A 21,754-nucleotide genomic window follows, 5' to 3' on the forward strand; every position below is an offset into this window, starting at 1 on the left:
TCCTGGCTCTAATTTTTCACAGTGTGACCTTGGCCAGGATTCTTCAGCTGTCTGGCACTCGGGTTCTCACCTGTAAGATGGGATAATCACAGACTGACTTGTTCCTCGTGAGGATTTGATGAGACACCATAGAGGCGGCAATTTCTCATTTTGGGACTCACTCTGGGAAACCCTTCCTTACCCTTTTTGGATTTCCACCACCACAGGGACGGAGCTCCTGCCAGTGGGGAGAGTACAGTCTGCAGAGGCGTAGAGGCAGGTCCTGGCCAGTGACTTGCCCTTGCCTCATGGGCTTCTGCTAGAGAACATGATGGCACAGGGTCACACTCAGAGACGGAGCACTGCTGTGCTGTGTCCACCACCATTGTCCCTCCAGGTTTTATCAGACAGCGGGTCTAAGCACAGTAGCCTCCTTAGAAAAGAGGGTCTAGAAGGGGATGTTGCATTTGCTGGATGAACCTAGCTCTTCCCTCTGGGCCTACCCCTGCTGGGAGGCTCCTAGAAGGACACTCAGGAGACCATGACCTCTTTCAGTACAAAGAAGCCAACAAACCAAAGGAAAGTCACATACCTGAGATCTGCCTGGCCTGCCGGAAGGTCCCCACGGCTGTAAAAGCCACCAGAATGGAAATACAGAAAGGGTAGTCAGGGTGGTGTTGTGGTTGTCCCCCAGGGTGACCCACACAGGAAGAAACTGGCACTTCAGGTGGTCTTCTGGAATCTGGGAAAGCACCGTGTTCTGGGTCCAGCCAGTCAGCACTGCTGTGGGCTAGGGCTGTGCTCTGGCTGGTGCTGACAGGGCCGGCTTGGGCCAGAGTGTCTGGGTGGTACCCAGCAAAGTCTTACCCCACTTTCCTGTGAGTTCTCTCTCGACTGAGGACAGCCTCTGCTGGAGGGCCAAGTCCCACCTGTAGAACTGGACTTTCTAGGAGTGGCTCCACATTCCATGGTATGCAGCCAAGATGGCCGCCTTCACAGCTGTCCAAAGCCCTTAGAGCATGGATCCTTAGAAGACCGTGGCTCAGACAGGAAGTGTCTAGAGCATTTAGGCTGTGTGGGAAGGCCCCTCCTGTCAACACCTGCTCTTCAGCCATTGCCCCACCATGCCACCACATATTAAACACCCTCAGCCCCTGGGCAAGATCAGACCTCCACAGTGTGGAAGTGGTACCTCCAGTTCCCTGGGCCACTGTTGAGCATGAGAAGACGATTACTTCCCTAGCATCATTTATGAGACCTCAGAAAGCAGCCCCCAAGTCCATCCCTCGCCACAAGGCATCATCCTCCACCCCCTGGGGTATCTGGGATTCTTTACTTTGTCAAGGTGCCCGAAAGTCCAACAAGGTTTATTCCTCTGAGTTGAACACCATCCTTTCTTAAAGCTTACGCCCTGAGATATTCGTGTCTTACAGTGCCCAGTTCTTGTTATGGTCTCTGGTTTGACTCTCCCCTCCAGTTAAAGGAGTCCTCGGTCACCAGACTTTCTAGCCATGCTTGGGATGTTTGAGTTAACACTGAAGCCCCCAGGGCACGTTTTCGAGGTTACAGTTCCTGCTCAATCGCCTGGAACTGTTGGTTCATTATCCCAAATGGTATACTTGGGGGAAAGAAGAAAAACTGCTCTCTCCAACTTCTGAGAGCCACTTGGCCTGGGGTTGTATCAGGAGACTAGATAGATTAGAAAGCATTTCGCAGATCTGGAGGAGGGGCATCAGTTAATAATATAACAGCAAGGGGCGGTCACCTGCATGAAACAGCAATGCATTTTTTTGTCAGTCTTATCACTTCTTTCTAATGCAACCCACAGAAGGGTGTCTCTTGGCCAGGAGTAAGGAACCAGACCCTGGGGAAAGGCAAACAGAAAACCGAGTGCTCGCCAGTGACTTCCACACTTAACATTCCAAAGACACTAGAACTTCCCTTGTTCTTGAAAGCACACTCACGTTTAAGAAACATGTTTCCTCCTCAGCTTACGCTGCTCTGACTGGTACCCCTGGTTTCTTGTTGAAACTCAAGCTACAACTCTTTCTCAAGGTTACCAGTAAATAATTTACCACTCCCAAAAGCGCCTGGACATTCATCTGTTATTGACAGAGTCCAGTTCTCGTGTGATAAGGGCTGTGTCTACAGGTTAATAACATTTCTATTTGAACTACCTGTGAGTGATTTCAGTACACAAAACAAATATTGTCCTTTTGATAAAACACATAGCAATCATGGAAACCCTACTTGTGACTAACCCCCAAATCAAGAGCCCTTTGTACTCTTACTTCCAAAAATTGGATCATCCGTGTTCCCAGGATAACTGGAAAAGCACAAGATCTTGGTTGCAAAGAACAGAGGGCTTGAAGAATAAAGGGAGTTGTGATTCGGTTACTTGGTGTTAAAATGGGGGGGGGGTGAGGTGGAGGTGGAGGACTCAGAAAACAGGGCAGCCCTGGGTGGGGGCGCTCCTTCCTTACTTCCCTCATGAAGCCTCTGCTTCTCTCAGGAGTCTGGCCAATGCCCAGTTTCCTCCGCCAACTCAGGGTTTCAGCTCACCGGTCTTTCCAGACTTTTCTCAGCTGCAGGAGCCCCCGCTGTACTGCCATGACTAGCTAGCCCACTCTCGGGGTGTCTGTTAACGTAAAACCCTGGACAAGAGCATGAGGTTGGTCTGGCTCACTGTTTTGTCCCAGGAGAGATGGCCAGATTGGCCGCCCTTGATCCACATGCCCCTTCTTGGTCTTCTCAACCTAGAGGGGCAGGAATATTGCCTCCTGGTATGAAGTAGGACCATGCAGTCTACCCAGTGAGAAGCAGCAATGAGCGAGCCAGTTTTCCCTAGGAAGTAGCCACGGACAGGCAGGTAGAGTGACTGGCGTTTCTGGTTTAAGAGATACCTGAGTAATTGGAGGTTCTGGTTCATGAGGCATTGCTCTCTCTCACCATGTGACAAAACTCAAACAGCGCCGTGTCCTTCAGGCCAGGATAACCAGCACCTCTAGGAATAATGCCCCCAAGTGCCCTGTTTCTGCCCTGAGTGGCCTTCCATTCTCTTCACTGTCTAGATAGATCTGATCCCTCCTGCAAAATCGAAATCTAATTCACAGAGAATTCCCAGATCCTTCTGGTCTGGGTTTGCCCTATTCTGTGGTAATTTTTGATGGATGGAGTGTCTTTTAACACCTTGAGTGTTTTATTATTTTCAAAGGTTATGTTGTAGTTGAACTGCTCTTATGTTCTGCGTCCTCAGTGATTGTATCAGTTCTTTTTAATCTAAGGATTCTTTCTATTTCCCAAGGCATCGATCAGTGACTTGCCCAGGGTCAGGATTCAATTATTTTTTGATTCAATGTAAGTTAATATGCTATTTAATCTTCATGCCTTCCAATATTTTACAGCAGTTTATCAAAATTGTTATGGGGTGCCTGAGTGGCTCAGTAGGATAAGTGTCCCAACTTCAGCTCACATCATGATTTCACGGTCCATGGGTTTGAGCCCCGTGTCTGGCTCTGTGCTGACAGCTCGAAGGCTGGAGCCTGCTTCGGATTCTCCCTCCCTTTTTGCCCCTCCCCCACTCACGCTCTGTCTCTCAAAAATGAATAAATGTTAAAAAAATTTTTTGTTACAAGCATTCATTAGATATGTACTGTAACCCCTACACTGGAGAAGAGGAAAGAGTGTAAATAATCATTGTCACTGCCATCATCATTACTATTCCTTTACTGGATATTTCTTATGTAGCAGGAACTATGCCAACTGCCTAATCCATCTCATTAAAGCCCTAACAAAGTACGTACCAATAATACTGCATTTTTCAGAAGAAACTATGAAATGTAAGTTTCTCCATAAGTTACGTCAGTTCATCAGCCCGGTAAGTGGTGGACTCGGGTTTCAAGCTCAGGTCTGCCTGACTGTAGAACCGCTGCCCATGGTGCGATGCCACCCAGCGGCTCCACACATTTGTGTTTCGTGGTTTGGTTCATTCAAACCTTCTCAACCTATGTCACCACTGGGCCAAGATCCAACATCGGCATCCCGAGACGGCCTTGTGCCCTGGACAGAGTGGCCAAGTTGTCACACAGCCCCTGGATCGTGTCTCCAGATGTACCGCTGAGCAGCCATGGACACCTTGCTTGGATTCCCTGGGCTTCCTGGTGCTGCTTCTCAGAGCGCATACCATTTACTCCCGATAAAGCAGACTGGTTTTAGTCTGGGAGGCAGAAGACGGGAAAGGCAGTCTGTCCTTATTCCATGCAGGAAATATTACTGGGGCTACACGCTCCTTAATCCCCATCCACTACTCCTGCTGGTCCCTAATTCCTTCTGCACCTTGTGAAACAGAAAAGGAAGAAGGAAGGAAGGGAAGAGCCCACAGGAGGCCAGAGAAGAGAAACCAAAAACCAAAAAAGAAGATAAAGGCATTACTCTTATCAAGAAAGTTCTAGCCGAGTTCAGTTCAGCCAGGATGTGCTGTGCCTCTGTGGTCTCTCAGTCATGTAGCGAGGTGATCAGGATGACCGAGACCTGGTCCCTGCCCTGGAGGAGTTCATGGTCAAGAAACAGAGCCCGACTGCAGCATGGTACGACGGTAGGGATTCGCGTGTACGCTCATGGCCTAGAAGATTCTCTGTAGAGTCACCTTTATCACAGAGCCCAAAATTAAGCTTTGTTGCTGGGGATCAGACCTACTACTCTTAGGCGTGCTCGCTCGCTCTCTCGTTCTCTCTCTCTCTCTCTCTTTCAAAATCTGCAAAAAGGAAAAAATACGGTCAATGACAAACTCCGTAGTAGACTCAGTATTAATACAGACGTGTGGGCAGCCTCTCCCTTCTGATACTTCAGACATCAGTGACCCAAAGTTGTATTAAAAGTGGGTATGGCTTGCATCGGGAACATCAGTTCCTGCAGCTTAGAAACCTTGAAGTCTGTCCACATTGTCACTGACCTGTGACGAGCTACTGAGAACCACACTTGAGCAAACTTGTCTAGAAGTCCTGAGCCCCTGTGAGCTGCAGGCCCCGGGAAGCCGGGCTGTCCTACAAAGCCTCTACACACGGCACATCTGCAAGTCAGCCCCAGATCCCATTACTTTTTCACTTGTTTGTAAAACATTCCCGAGACATCCGCTCACTCATACCAACGTCTGAACCGATCGGAAACTAATTTCTTAAAAGAATTCCTTCGAATTCATGCTTGTTTTCTCCCCCTGGGGATTGAGGGTACACATTTTTTGACCCATATTTCTTTTTCTCTGATGAAAAAAATACCCACAACTGGAATATTTCATGCTATCAATAATTTTGCATGATGGGGCAATTCGACTTCAGCTCAGGTCATGATCTTGGAGTCACTGAATTCGAGCCCCACATGAGGCTTTGTGCTGACAACTCAGAGCCTGGAGCCTGCTTCCGATTCTGTGTCTCCCTCTCTCTCTGTCCCTCCCCCACTCACACTGTCTCTGTCTCTCAAAAACAAGGTTAAGAAAAAATTTTTAAATAATTTTGCATGGAATGATAATTACTTGGAGCCAGAAATTTTTTTAAATCCACTTAAATGAAATATACTTTACATCCCATAAAATGCACCAATTTTAAGTAAACAGATGAGTTTTGACAGAATATATGCCCAGGTAACTACCACCACCTTGAAGATCCTGAACATTTTCATCACCTTAAGAGCCAGGGAATTTGGGGAGCAGCTGGGGGGCTCAGTTGGTGGATGGTCCAGCTTCAGCTCAGGTCATGTTCTCGCAGTTCATGGATTTGAGCCCTGCATCAGGCTCTGTGCTGACAGCTAGCTCAGAGCCTGGAACCTGTCTTTAGAATCTGTGTCTTGCTCTCTCTCTGACCCTCCCCTGCTCATGCTGTCTCTCTCTGTCTCTCTCAAAAATAAATAAGACATTAAAAAAAATTTTTTTAAAGACACAGGGAATTTGGAGGTTGGAGGAAGATCTTAAAGACCACCCTAGTCCAAGACCCTTTGTTTGCAGAATGGGAAGCAGACACTCAGAGTGAGACTGGCTCCTGTACTGGGCCCAGTTCTTGCAGGAGGACGCCTCCCCAAATCCTTTCCTTGGGTCCATACCTTCCCTGGGTGTGTTTATCTAAAGTTTAGTTTAGGTTACCTGTTCCTTTCTAAAGACCCGGCCTCGCCCAACAGTTGCCTGAGGCCTCAAACATCTAAATGCTGTGTCCAAACCGAGAGTGATTAACACCTGCTAGTCATCCCCAAATCTGTCCTGTATCAGCCCTTTGTACTTCACTCTTTTCCCACGTAACCCGCACCAGCTAAAGGTGACCTCGTCCTCCAGGCCGCTCCATTAAAATATTTCTCCAGTGTTGGACTTCTCTGTTTTACTTCTTCTCTACACCCAGTGTGTTAGGACATCCTATAGCTTCTGCCTCCACAATTTCTTTAAAATCTGTCCTTATTTTTCAATCCCCATTACCCTGTGTACACCCTCTTCATCTCTTGCCGGAAATATTTTGGTAGCCTTTTGAAGTGCGCTCTGTCTGCAGTCTCTCCTGTCCAGTCTCTCCTCTGGGCCTGCCTGGCAACGCTCTGACTTTTGGATTACATGAGTTTCAGGCTTCAAAGGCAACCTACTAAAAGTAGTACGAATCCTGAATCAGGGACAGGGAGTTTTTCCCCCCGAGTGAACTGAGATTGCAAGACAGAGAAAGTGGATATTTGAAGCCAAGCTAGAGAGTCACAGATGGCATGTCACGAGAGTAAGTGTCCCTTTATATGGGCCCTGACCTATCTTTCTGGGCCTGGAGCAACTTCCACGGGCCACACATTTCTGCAGCCTCTGAAATGGAGTTGTGACTCTTCCCGTCCGTACGGGAAAAGAACATAGTACCTGTGTTATGGTGTTGTGAATGCCCTCTCTACTGTTCTCCGTAGCTCTGGATGTGTATTTGTCTGGGGCCAAAAGCAAATCTCACTCCTCTCCATATCTCCTGTAACACCCCATTCCCGGGAGGGGTGGCCTCTGGAATCCTGCAGCCTGAGTTCATGTTCAGCTCAGCTACTAATTTGTTTTTTAACAAGTTACTTAAGTATTCTGTGCTTTAGCTTTCCCATCTGTAAGAAGTGTGGTTATGAGTATTTAATTAAATAATCTATGGAAAATGCTTGGCTTGCTGTACAGGAAGCTTTCAATTAAGCGTTGGTTGAATTAAGTCACGGTTAAGGCTTCCAGTTGCTAGTTAATCTGAATTGAAGTTCTTACAGAGATATTAGATCATAATATAATTAGTGTCTAAAGTAGAAGATTCCTCCTCTACTCCATAAATCACTTAGAGGTAGAAATCCCACTTTCAGTAATGTATGACTTTAGACCTGAATTGGCATCAGTTGTATTTCATTTTCTGTAAGAATTTGATGCATGTGAGGAATGGCATGTGGCACATGATTGACGGAAGAAAGATCTCCTGTCAGGCTCCCTTTGTCTTTAAAAGTCATTACAGGGGCACCTGGGTGGCTCAGTCGGTTAAGCCTCCGGCTTTGGCTCAGGTCAGGTCTCACGTTCGTGGGTTCGGGCCCTGAGTCAGGCTCTGTGCTGACAGCTAGCTCAGAGCCTAGAGCCTGCTTCCGGTTCTGTGTCTCCTTCGCTCTCTGCCCCTCCGCTTCTCATGCTCTGTCTCTCTCTGTATCAAAAATAAATAAAAAACATTTAAAAAAAAAAAGTTTAAAAGTCATTACAATAAAGCTGTCTCCTTTAAGACTGCCGCATTTAATTCCCAGGTGACGGAGTCTGGGAAATTGTAGTTACGTGTTGCTGTTCTGAGAGCTCTCTGGAAACGCCTCAGTTACAAGGTGAAGTGCAGGAAAGGGGGCTGAGTGCCAATGAAACTCTGCCCATGGTGCGGAAAGAAAGATCACAGCCCCGTCGAAGCAGAGAGGTCTTTAGCTTTGGTTAACTTGTCAGGACGGCTCCAGACATTTCTACTTCAAGGGTCAGCATTTCACAAGACAGACAGGCTCCCAGCACAGTGGTTCCTGACGCAGAATAAAAGTCTGGGTCTTTTCCAGGCCCTTCTGGCTCACTAGACTTGCATGCCAGTACCCTTGCTCCCAAAGACTCATTCCCTTCAGTTATTTTTTCTGGGTGGATTAGGCTCTTATAAACTGAAACCAAAGATAATGATTTAAACAAGGTGGAAGTGTGTTCTCTTACACCAACCTGTCAGGAGTCCTTAACTGCTATGGTGGCTGGACAGTCTCTTTGACTGAGTTCCTTGTGTGTGGACCCACCATCGCTAAGGTCCAAGATCGCTCACTGCTGCGTTCTTGCTCCCACTCACCGGAAGGTGAAAAGGAGAGCAGATGTGCCCCTTCCTTTTAAGGTGTCACGACCACTCACATCTGTTGCCAGGCTTACTCACAAGGCAGTACCTGGCGGGTGAGAGGCTGCAGAATACTTCCCTTCGTTCTGGGAGGTTAACGTACCCAGATATAATTTGGGCTTTTGTTACAATAGGGCAAAAAGGAAGTAGATACAGAGAATCAGCTGGCTATCTCTGCCACAGTAATGACCTTTGGACGTGTGGCTATCGTGGGTAATTTGGGGCTCCTACAGGGAGAAAAACTGAAGACATTATATAAAAATGGTCTTGTGGGTTATTTGCCTTCACTCTCCGGCCCCGTCAAGGGTGCTATTCTCAGAGCGCCTGGGTGTCTCAGTCGATTAAGCGTCTGACTTCAGGTCAGGTCATGATCTCATGGTTTGTGAGTTCAAGCCCTGCGTCAGGCTCTGTGCAGACAGTCAGAGCCCAGAGCCACCTTCAGATTCTGTGTCTCCCTCATTCTCTGTGCCTCCCCTGCTCATGCTCTGTCTCTCAAAAATAAACAAATGTAAATAAAATATTCAAAAAAAGCCATTAAAAAAATAGCCTTTGTTTTAGCCTTCAAAATAAGCCTAAAAATACTATTCTCTTCCACAGTGGCAGTGAGAAGTTAATTTTCTTTTTTGTTTTTAATGTTTATTTTTTTTCATATAGTTTATTGTCAAGTTAGTTTCCATGTAACACCCAGTTCTCTTTACCACAAGTGCCCTCCTCCATGCCCATCACCTCCCTTCCCCTTTCCCCCTCCCGCTTCAGCCCTCAGTTTGTTTCAGTATTCAGGAGTCTCTCACGATTTGCCTCCCTCTTTCTCCCTAACTCTTTTTCCCCCTTACCCTCCCCATGGCCCTCTGTTAGGTTTCTCCTGTTAGACCTATGAGTTCAAACATATGGTATCTGTCCTTCTCTGCCTGACTTATTTTGCTTAGCATGACACCCTCGAGGTCCATCCACATTGCTACAAACGGCCAGATTTCATTCTTTCTCGTTGCCATGTAGTATTCCATTGTATAGATAAACCACATCTTTTTGATCCAGTCATCAGTTGATGGGCATTTAGGCTCTTTCCATGATTTGGCAATTGTTGAAAGTGCCGCTGTGAACATTGGGGTACATGTGCCCTTATGCATCAGCACTCCTGTATCCCTTGGGTAAATCCAGAAGAAGAGAAACAATAAAGATCAGGGCAGAAATAATAGTTGAACAGATAAATGAAACCAAGAGTTGGTTTTTTGAAAAAAATAAACAAAATTGATAAACTTCTAGCGAGGCTCCTCAGGAAAAAAAGAGAGAACACCCAAATAGAATCATGAATGAAAATGGATCTATTGTTAATTTTAAAATACATTTTCTCACTATGAAAGTGAAGACCTGATAATTACAGGAGACCTGGAAAGCAAACGGCAAGCAAAATGGATGCAACTAGGGTGCCTGGGCGTTTACAGGTTAAGAGTCATGAGCAGAAGTCGGCGTTGAACTCCTGAATGCTGAACCCAGCCTTTGAAGAAGAGAGAGCTAAGCTGGCTGAGCTTCACAGGAAGCCCCGGCTGGGAGGAGAAGGTGGAGGAATAGTCAGGAAACTTCAGAAGACTTTCTGCACTGCTTTGGGACCCACCATGGATGACTTCTTGTATTGCTCAGTTGATCGGGAACAATCATTGCTTGGAAATCCAATTTTCTTTTTTTTTTTTTAATTTTTTAAAAGGCTTTTTATTTATTTTTGAGAGACAGAGACAGTGCAAGCAGGGGAGGGTCAGAGAGAGAGGGAGACACAGAATCTGAAGCAGGCTCCAAGCTCTGAGCTGTCAGCACAGAGCCCAACGTGGGGCTTGAACCCACGAATCCTGAGATCATGACCTGAGCCGAAGCTGACGCCTAACTGACGGAGCCACCCAGGCGCCCTGAAGATCTGATTTTCTTGATGAATTCCATTGGAGCAGATTATTAATAACCGTTTAGGCACTCCTCAGGTGATCAGAGGGTTGATAGAATAAAAATATAGCTGTGATTAGGGCTTTGGGCTCCACAGTGTCCCTGCATGTGGTGAACTATATTACCGCAAGGAATGGCCTCCACTCTCCGCGCACTGTCCGTGTATGATGACCCAGAGGGTATGACACAGTTCACAGCTTTCATTGCTTCTGAAAATTAGCAACCCTTGGAATAAACGTCAGCAGAGATGTGTGGGGTTCAACATGTCTCATGCAGGGAAATCATTCTGTTAAATACTCTCTTCGGACAAGCCTCTGTTAACCATCTTTCTGATGTGAAAAAAGAATGAGCATCCTTGAAATCCCAAAAGTAACTTTTTCTTTTTTATTTTTTTTAATTTTTTTTAATGTTTTATTTATTTTTGGTACAGAGAGAGACAGAGCATGAGAGGGGGAGGGGCAGAGAGAGAAGGAGACGCAGAACCGGAAGCAGGCTCCAGGCTCTGAGCTAGCTGTCAGCACAGAGCCTGACGCAAGGCTCGAACCCAGGAATGTGAGATCTGACCTGAGCCGAAGTCGGAGGCCTAACCGACTGAGCCACCCAGGCGCCCCCAAAAGTAACTTTTTAAATTTTTAATTTTTTTTATTTAGTTTTGAGAGAGAGGGACAGCATGAGTGGGAGAGGAACAGAGAGAGAGGGGGGGAGACACAGAATCGGAAGAAGGCTCCAGGCTCCAAGATGTCAGCACAGAGCCCGACGCGGGACTCAAACTCACAAACCGTCAGATCATGACCTGAGCCGAAGCTGGACACTTAACCAACTGAGCCACTCAGGTGCCCCAAAAGTAATTTCTTAATAAATGCCATATATCGGTTCCAGGTAACTTAGTCAAAATCAGTTTGGTTGAAACCTAGTTGTTCAGAATGTAAATCCTGAGTATCTGGGCGCAGGAGATCATGGTGGGTGCCTGTGTGTACTGTTAGAGGTGCTCATGACTGCTACTCCTTGGCCAACTCTCCAAACTAGCAGGTTCCAAAGTCACTGCTAAGCCTGGCATTGGAAATGTACCAAAACAGGGGCTCTTGGGTGGCTCAGTCGATCAAGTGTCTGACTCTTTGATTTCAGCTCAGATCATGATCACAGGGTTGTGAGATGGAGCCCTGCCTCAGGCTTCCTGCTGAGCGTGGGGCTTACTTTAGATTCTGTCTCTCCCCTCTGCCCCTCTCCCTCCCTTTCTCTCTCTCAAATAAATTTTAAAAATTAAAAAAATATGTACCAAAACACCCTAAAAAGATCTCAAGATCCTTTTATTATCTCCCTTATTTTCTCTTACTACAAAATTAGTACCTGCTCATTGCAGGAAAATCGGAAAACACATTAAAAAAGAAAAACCTGACTTACTGTTGTGATCGTTTCACAGTGTGTACGAATATCAAATTGATATGCTGTGCACCTGAAACTGGTATAATGTTACAGGTCAATTATATCTCAAAAGAAGAGAGAAAAACATCTTTCTTCTTACCCACATAAAGCAATCCATGAATACCCAACCTAATCTTGTTTTTCTCTCCCCTGGAAAATTTTTTATTACACTCTCATATTTAAACATCATATTGGACATATAGTTCTAGGTCTTTTTTTTTCAATATTAAAAAAATATTATTCTGTTGTCTTCTTGCCTCTAATCTTTCTACTGAAGGTCTGTTGACCTAGATCTTGCTCCGTTATTGGTGATCTACTCTTTCTTTCATGAAGCTTTTAGAACCATCTCCTTATCTTCATTCAGGATTTTATTCTAACTGTTCTCTGTTCATTTGGCATTCTAGGATCCCTTTCAATCTGCAGTCTTCTCTTAATTCTGGGATATTTATCATTTTATTTCTTCAAATATTTCCTCTCCTTCTCTTTCTCCTTTCTGGAAGTAATGGATATTGTCTTGTTTATTTCATTGTTTTTTTTTTTAATAGTTTATTACCAAGTTGGTTTCCATATAACACCCAGTGCTCTTCCCCACAAGTGCCCCCCTCCATGACCATCACCCCCCTCTCCCTCCCCCCTCCCTCCTCAGCCCTCAGTTTGTTCCCAGCATTCAAGAGTCTCTCATGATTTGCCTCACTCCCTCTCCCCAACTCTTTTCCCCCCCTTTCCCATTCCCATGGTCCCCTGTTAGGTTTCTCCTGTTAGACCTATGAGTGCAAACATATGGTATCTTGATCTCTTACTACCTATGTATATATGAATATATACATAGATACACTTTTATCTTTTTTATACAAAGATTGTACCAAACTACCTTTTTCAAGTTGTCACCGTTTTTCCTTAATGTTTCAAAAATGATCAACTTCTCAATCAAATTAGGGAAAAGAGAGCCAGCCAGCAAGATGATGAGGATTCATGTGGTTGAAAACTCACTTGGGGAGGTGGGAAGGGAGGGACAGGTAGGTGAAAAGAGAGCTAGATGTGCAGCCTCAGCATCGTGGTGAAGAGGCCGTCAGTCAGCCCCAGGTACTTGTCTCCAGGACCCCTGTGGGCTCCAGGCTACCCTCTGGAGACCCCTGCCTGCGTGAGTCTGAGAACAGCTGTCACAGCAGGGAGCTAGGGAGGCGGCCCAAGCAGCGAACCGAGGTGGCTACGCACACTCTCAGCCCTGCAGCCTGGGCTACTGTTCACGACCCCCGAGTGCTCCTGGTCCGCACCCCCAGATGCTCCTGGGCCAGCTTTGCACAAACACGGCGAGATCCAGCCATGTGCCTTTCATCACGGAGAACAGATATTACACTGATCACAGGGAGGGGAGTGCAGTGTGTTAGTGGCCCGAGAGCGTTCTCCTGCTAGCCAATAAAATCACCTTTGAGCAGGTGTGACCAGGAAAACGACATGGCCAGGACACTGGCTTTGGTACTGCTTTCAGTCAGCCCTCGCTGCTGCCCATTCAAAGCCAAGCCGATGGGCAGTCAGACCATGGCTCAGTGGCCGACACCCTCATGCTCCCTCCTCTGAAACACTCCCAGGGCCTTGAAGGCATGAGAGTGGGACACAACAGGAGAACCACATTTCCTTCTACGTGTTCCGTTGGAATTCACGCAGCCAGCATGAATTCCAGTACTGAGCTCCGTATGCGTCTTAACGCATTAAACCCGCACACCAACCCGGTAAGGTGTGCCTATTCATATCCCTCTTTACAGATGAGGAAATCAAGTTAGGGGGACTTTACGTCACTTGCCTAAGGTCCCCACAGCTGGAAAGCAGAGGAGGCTGGATTCAAACCAGGGAGGTACATTCCCAGGGGCCAGGACCCTAGCCACCAGCTCTTCTGTCTTCCCGGGAGATGCGTGATGAACATTTGTTGAAATAATATGTTATTATCACTTGGAGCCTTGTAGGGATAAATGCCTTTAGGTTGTTAACTTCGCCCCATCAAACAATAACTTTCACATACAGAAAAAAACTATTTTTTCTGTAACTCACACAACTTAGGTGTGTATTTCCGTGGCATTAAGCACAGTCACATTGTTGTGCAACCATCGGCATCCATTTCCAGAACTTTCTCACCGTCCCAAACTGACACTGCATAAGCGGTAAGCAACTCCCCATTCCCTCCTCACCCAGTCCCTGGCCACCACCGTCCGACTCTCTGCCTAAGAATTTGACTACTCTAAGCACCTCATGTAAGTGGAGTCCTACGATACTTGTATTTTCTTTCCAATATTTCTTTGGTGTGATTTCACTTACCGTAATGTTTTCCAAGTTTCATCCTTCCTTCAGAAGGTCGTTTCAAGGATGAATCATAATCCGTTCTCTCTGTGTATTATGTTGTCTTTACCCATCTGTCAAGGGACATTTGGGTTGTTTGTACCTTTGGCTATTGTGAATGATGTTGCTATGAACAAATATCTGTTTTGAGTCTGTTTTCAATTCTTCTGGGTATATACTCAGCAATACAAGTGTAGGATCATGTGGTTACTCTGTGTTTAATTTTTTGGGAATTTCCATGCTGTTTTCTGCATTTGATCTTGACCATCAGTAATTGTGCATATAAGACCATGTGCTGTATAACATACTCCCTGTGAGTCTCTTAATATCGTTACTGAGATTTGGCAGGAGCAAGTTTATATGTAGATGAACAAATGGGTTTGTTTTCTTTGCTCTTTTTCCCTTAATCTCCACTGATCGCTATAGTAAACAGGATCTTATTCCATTTGCCTGGGAGGAGCACTTTCTGGTTGCAGGGCTGGATCCAAGTGTGCCTTGGTGGGAGGTGAGTCATTTTACTGGGTTCTGTTCTCAGGGCATCTGGTGTGAAAGGCATTCTAGAAGTTCATGTGCAATTCTGCGAAGCTCCATCAAAGTCTCTCCAAGAGAAGAAGGTTATAAGAAAAAGGAGAACCTCCTCCTCACTCTAAGGAGTTTTACAAAGAAACTCAGGACCCCTTTGAAATCCTCAGGCTTTTAATTTAGTCCCAGGAGTCTTGTGTTGCTCCTGGTGTAAGTCTCTTCCGGACGCCTCATCCGGCATGTCGCCGTGTAGTTAGATCGTGACAACAAACCATGCAGACTGGGCTCCGCGCTTTCCTGGCCTCATCTGTCTTCATGTAGGACCATCCAGTTGGGGATGTGGGGACGCAGCTCGCAGGGCCTCCAGAGGCCATCAGGAGGCTTTCACTGTTGTGCAGTGAGATACTCCATTAAAGGGACGCTTTAAAAATGTTTGGAAACTCTCTGTGCCTGGGCAGGATTATCTACTCATGGCTATTTTCCACGCGGGCCTCTGGCTTGGTATGATAGTCGATCTTCTCAGGTACAATTTTCCCCAAGGAATATACCTTCTGCCTCCTGCAGGGGTGGATGAGGGGTATCCAACCTCTTGTAGGGGTGGATGAAGGGTATCCGACAAAAGGAGCCTGGGGTCAGGGAGGAAACTGGAAGTCCATCTTCTCACCAGACTTTCAGATTGCCCTGCTGTCTTCTGGCCTCCACTTGCTTCAGCACCTGGTGTCTCCTGTTCCTAAGCAGGGCTGAGGCTCTGTGGGGCCATTTGGTTTCTCCATGGGAACCGTCTCTGGAGGCATGTAGGTTTGAAGTCACTCCCCTCTGCAAAATCATTTCCTATTCTCCCATCCACTGGCCGTGTTCATATCAACTCCATATTGGAGGGGCACCTGAGTGGCTCACTCAGTTAAGCATCCAACTCGGTTTCAACAGGTCATGATTTCACCGTTTCATGGGTTCGAGTCCCACACCCGGCTCTGTGCTGACAATGTGGAGCCTGCTTGGGATTCTCTCTCTCCCTCTCTCTGTCCCTCCCCTATTTGCTCGTGCTCTCTCTCTCTCTCTCTCTCTCTCTCTCTCTCTCTCTCTCTCAAGATAAATAACCTTAAATAAACAAACTCCATATGAGAAATATACTCCTAAAACCATGGGTTAGGAGCTTGAATTTTAATTTCCTATTCCCATTATTCAGGGTTAACTTGTGAAAGAAAAGGACAAAAATGTTACTTTTTCCCATCCTGTTGAATTCAAAATGTTCTCCCTCCCTCCTTTCTCCCCTTCCCTCTCTCTCTCATTTTTGGGAAAAGAGAGGATACCGGCCGTTGGATAAGAAGTAGAAGAAAGAGATGAGTCATGAGATGAAGGCCTCTGGGAAGGGCGGCTTCTGCTCTTCTCTTGTGTTTGTAAAGCTGTAGCTAAAACGGTCTTCTGACCCCAGACCGGGCCCAACGCTAGATTCCTCCATGAGCTGTAATCCTTGTGATAATTCTGTAAAGCAAATGTCATTATTCATGTTTTATCCACAAGGAATCTAAAAACTCAAGTTTAAGAAACAAGCCCAAAGTCATGTCACAAGCTCTTTATTTTTTTCTGTTTATTTTTGAGAGAGGGGAGGATGGAGGGGCAGAGAGAGAAGGAGACACAGGATCTGAAGCAGGTGCCAGGCTCCAAGTTGTCGGCACAGAGCCTGACACGGGGCTCAAACCCACGAACTGTGAGATGATGACCTGAGCTGAAGTCAGACAGTCAGCTGACTGAGCCACCCAGGCACCTCTTTAAATGACAGAGCCAGAATTGTACACCAGATTTGCTTGACCCCAAAGCTATCGCTCCATCCACTACATATAGCTAGGCAAAAAGAACCCTAAAGTACCCTGAAACATACAGTTCTTTCTCTCATTAAAAAAAAAAATCTGGTGGTGCCCGGGTAGCTTAGTCGGTTAAGCATCTAGCTTCAGCTCAGGTCATGATCTCATGGTTCGTGGGTTCGAGCCCCGCGTCGGGCTCTGTGCTGACAGCTCAGAGCCTGGAGCCTGCTTCTGATTCTGTATCACCCTCTCTCTCTTTGACCCTCCCTCCCCTGCTCACGCTGTCTCTCTCTGTCTCTCAAAAATAAATAAAAACCAGAAAAAAAAAAAACACTTTTTTTTAACTCTTTCTGGTGCAGGTCTAGGCAGCTGTGCAAACAAAATCCCAAATAAATCAGGAAACTTTACTGTTGCAGTAGAATAAGTGTTGAAATATTTCTTGCCTACTAGCTCACTTGACCTTTTAAGGTTCCTCCTTGTCCTCTAATTCCACAGGGAGGTTTTGGGTTTGTTTGTTTGTTTGTTTATTTCTTCTCTAGAACCTGATAACTAACAGCAGACAGATACGATGGTGTCTCTGCCACCTTCATTCTCCTGATTCAATTTTTCCTTCTAAAAAACGCTCACACACGCTCAGTTGCTCGGATAGATTTCTGGCTGCACTGTTTTTATTTATGAGTGTGTGTGTGTGTGTGTGTGTGTGAGTGTGTGTGCGCGCGCGCGTGCGTGTGCTCATGCTCTGGGGCTCCCAGGGGAAAACCTGCCCAGACTTTCCTGATTAGCAGATGTCGCCCTTTCTATGTAACCACCGCCTAATCACCACTTCCCCTCGCCAAGAAATGGGAAAAGCATTTGCGTTTGGAAAACCAAGCTCTGACACATGAAGCGGATTAGGAAGGGCTCTCTCCCCAGAATCCACATGAGCTTTCCCCACCGTCGTTTGTTTTTCTTAAAGATAAAAACCACACAGCCGTGCTCGTAGTTAGGTCTGGTCGCACAGTGAGGAGGAGGTTTCACTTTGGCTATCTCGACTTCATTATATGTCAGTTATGTTGTAAGTAATCTTTGGAACAGGGTAAGATGTGCAGCCAGTGTTTATTTTTTTATACTTTGGAATATTCCATTGTTTATTTTAAATGGTGACTTATGTTGGGTGGGGTGTTTGATATGCAAAATGATGCTGTCTTCCCAGGAACTCTCCAGAAGCAAGAGGGTACAGTGGAGTCTCAGACCTCCTCCCCTCGAGCAGGGTGATGGCATTAGGTATGCAATTAAGAAAAAAGCCCAGGGGAAGTTAAGCAAGCATGGCCACCCAGAAGCTTAGATTTTCTCCAGACTGAGCTCTGTAGCCTTTTGAAAGCATATCAGATCCCTATGTTATTTAATTATGTAGAAAGGCAAATGACAGGTTACTTTTGGCTCCACTAAATGGACAACCCCAAGCTCTTGCAATGCTCAGAAAGATCAGAATGCCCAAGTATGATGTCTTGGATGTAGAAAGAGAGATTGTAAGGGTTGTGTCCACGTGCATAAACTTTCAAAGGCCGTCAAACTTTTCAGCGGCTGTATGTTAGGTGTGCCATTTAAATAGAAACAGACAAGTAGAACCATATGTTTAAATGTGGTGTTGCACTGGGGATATATCAAAAACACATGTTTCCCTTCCATCCAACTTTCTTGTGATTCCCTTGAGTTTCAGATCATCTAAGGCACTCTTCTTCCTCTAGTTTTCCGTAGGACAGCTTTAAGTAAAACAGTAATAACTGTAAAATTTTAATGAATACCCTAGTAAGCAGTTTTCCTTCTGGTCATTTAGGAACTTAGACTTTCTTAAACCATGGAAAACTAGACCGAGGGTCCGTTTTACAGAATATAAAGGTAGATCCTCTACTTCTGTTAGAAATCATCATCATCATAAATTCATACCCCGTGGGTTTCTTTTTTCATGTAAAATTACAATTTGATTGGAAACGTTGGGAAATTATTGGAAAACTCTGAAAATGGCCACACATTATTCATAGCAGTAAATCACACACACACACACACACACACACACACACACACACACACATATAACATAAAACATGCTGAGGAAAGATTCAAAGTAACCTATACTGATTGGACATGGACAGGTAGGCAAATGTGTCCTTTGCAGGGGACGGGGCCCTTAATTATTCAAATCTGATACGGGAGCATCTCAGCTGCTGGTGTCCTCTAAGCCCACTTGTTATGCTTTGGAAGCAAGGCTGTCTACCACAGCTGCACTGCACATGAGAAAAACCGCAGGGAGAAATGAGGCGGCGTTGCTCTGCCCAGCTGGGCCTCAGAATGTTCTCTTACCAGATCAGTTATGTGCATGTTTAACACGCTTTCTATAAAGTTTATAAATGGGTTTAATACAATCCACATAAATTTTGTTAAATTGCTGTCTTACTAAAATGTGATGGAAAAAAATACATTTAAGCGTACCACATTTTTCTCAGAAGGTCTTGTCTAACCTGGTTGAAGGTTCTGACCGTTTGACAAAGGTGGGGATTTGCTCTAGGACCCAGATAATGCCTAATCTCCGAAACCTTAGGTTTGGGCCCTTGTGTTCAATAGAGCATGCAAGTGGTAGGCTCACACGCGTGGTATAGATAGGCCACAGGCGATGTGTATTTCCCAGGTGGCTGACCATATTTAACTCCCTCTCTCTTCCACCTAGAAAGCATGTCCAAATGCACATTATGGAGAATATTTCAATGGGAGTAACTAACCTTGAATCTCATTTCTCTTATGGTTACATAGAAATAGGATTGTTGGGTTTTTTTTTTTTAAGTTTTACTTATTTTTGAGAGAGAGAGTGAGCAGGAGCTAGGGAGGGTCAGAGAGAGAGAATCCCAAGCAAGCTTTGTGCTGTCAGATCAGAGCCCAACATGGGGCCCCAACCCACGAACTGTGTGAGATCGTGACCTGAGCTCAAATCAAGACTTGGATGCTTAACCAACTGAGCCACCCAATCGTGCCCAAGAATAGTTTGTTGATTTTGTTGTTTTGTTGTTTTGTTGTTGTTGTTGTTGTTAATGATAGTTTGCCCTTGATAGTCGATGCAAAAGATCCTGGGCTATATTCTTGAGATTTTCGAATTCACTGTTCCCAGCTTAATTCTTGGCCTCTGAATCAACACACTGATTATGGAAGTGCTAAAGAGAAGTTCACAAGGAACCCGGGGCGGGGGGGGGCGGAGATGGGGAGGAAAGGGAAAAGTAAGGAGGTCTGAGAAGCCCAGAGCAGAGAGGAACGTTTGCTGTAAGGGTGGTGTCACGATTGTACATTTGACATGTGGTGTCGAAATTTTGTAACCAAGTGGGTCATCTGCTGTTAAATTCTGGAATTATTTTGTTGATTGCATTTACTTGCATTGTGAAACCTGCAAGACATGGCATACGTTTTTGCTTTGAAATAATTAAAGGTGAAAAAAATCACCTTTTGTAGGTACCCAGACATTTATCATTTATGAGGCATTTCAGTCCTTCCTAAAACTTCAGGTTTTCCCTCTGGTCCCTGTCCTTTTATTCTGAACAATACCCTGTAGCATTTCTCGTAGCCCAGGTCTGCTAGTGATGAACGCTTGGTTTTCTCTTGCCTGAAACGTCTTGATGTCCTTTTCATTCTTGGAAGGTTTTTTGCACTGGATAGAAGATTCTGGATTGACAGGTAGGTTTGTTTTCTTAGCACTTAAAAGATGTCATACCATTGTTTGTTTGTGGTTGCCATGGCTTTTGATGAGAAGCACATGGTCATTCAAGAGCATTCTTTCCTGTTATAGAATGTGCAATTCTGTGCTGCTGGCCTTTCAAGATTTTCTCTTTTTTTGTTTTTCAGCAGTAAGACTATGACATCTCTAGACTTTTGCGTGCCTGTGCACATGTGCGTGTGTGTCTTGAGCTTGTTTGGCCTTTGCTAAACATCTTTAGTGTGTAAATTTCTGTTTTTCACTAAATTTGGGATGTTTCAGCCACATTTCACTCCATTTGTTTTCTGCTCCATTCTCTGTTTGCCTTCTGGAACTCCAAATACCACAGTTTAGACCTTTTGAGATTATCCCCCCAGTCCTTGACGTTAAGTGCATTTTTTTAAATCACTGTTTCTCTTTTCTTCAAGTTGGGTAATTCCTGTGCATAGATCTTCAAATTCACGAATTCTTTCCCACTTCATATCACCATTCTGTTTTGTTAAGCCCACTCAGCGAGTTTTTTAAAAATTTGATACGTCTATTTTCCAGTTCTTGAATTTCTCTTTTGTTCTTTTCATAGTTGTGCTGTTTCTCTTAGATCTCCCACCTTTTTATTTATTACAAGTGCTGTGCCCCTTACCTGGTCGAACATAGTTGTAATAGCCACCTTAACGTTGTGTCTGATATTTGCAACATTTGGAACTGGAGTTGGCATCGTTGATGGTCTTTCCCTTGAGAATGGGTCGCATTTATACAAGTTCTTTTGTGGAGATCCTGGCTCCTGCTCTGTTCGTCCGAAAAGCGTGGATACTTTCCTTGGAGCAGGCAAGCACCTCGCTTGAATGCAACATGGAAATGGCCTTGCAGTCACCGGCACTTCACACCCTCATCCAGCCCGTGTTGTATTCAACTGGGGTGTTGGTTGTCGCTCCCCACACGCCCGGGTCCGGGCTTCCCAGTGACTGGGCACTTAATACGCAGAACGTAAGGCTCCTATTCTCCACTTTCCTCTCCAGGATTTCCCCTCAGGGGTTCACGCCTCTGGGTACCCTCTTCTTGCCCTACATCTGATCAGGCCAAAACCTGTCACAGGCTCTCTGTGTTAGCTTTCCCCACCACCTATCAACTGTATCAGCGCTCAGGCCAAAGCCCCACAAAGCAGGAAAGTTAGCCTGGTTGGGCCCCTTGTTCCAATGGCGATGCTCCCCCTAAATCCTGCCTGTCTTTCTTGACTCTTCAGAGCCTGCCAGTGGTTATTTGCCTCTCTTTCGTCTGGAGTTTATATTTGCTGTCTCCGGTTGGAGGACGGGGCGGGGTTGTTGGTCTGTTAGGAACTTGCAGCCCCACACTGGAGACATAGTCCTTCCAGTGGAGATTGACATTTGGAACTGATGGAACCACTTCTCTGCTGCAGGCAGAGATGGACGTCTTGGAAACTTTTGTTAGCATTGCCTGTTTGCGGGGTTTTTTAATTCAAATAATTTAGATACTGTTCAGTACTGACGGGGTCCAGGTAAAGCAAGCTTTCAAAGGGGAGACCCTGTGTCAGCCTCAGCTACCTAGTTATAATTAGCAATCATTATGTTACAATCCTCTAATTATTATTAGCAAATGGTTATAATTAGCAAGTCACGTGAATCCTCGGCTGGTAGGACAAGGAGCCTGGCCAGCCTCGGAGTTGCCATTCAAGATACAAA

At 45.6% G+C, this 21,754-nt stretch overlaps 1 protein-coding gene across 1 annotated transcript in view; it reads left to right on the forward strand.

Moving 5' to 3' along the window:
• Window positions 1-21,754, forward strand: part of CCBE1 (collagen and calcium binding EGF domains 1) — a 244,836-nt gene that overhangs the window by 187,530 nt on the left and 35,552 nt on the right. The gene's annotated exons all lie outside the window — the stretch shown is intronic.

Source organism: Suricata suricatta, chromosome 14, assembly GCF_006229205.1.
Source record: "Suricata suricatta isolate VVHF042 chromosome 14, meerkat_22Aug2017_6uvM2_HiC, whole genome shotgun sequence".
Lineage (NCBI taxonomy): Eukaryota > Metazoa > Chordata > Mammalia > Carnivora > Herpestidae > Suricata > Suricata suricatta.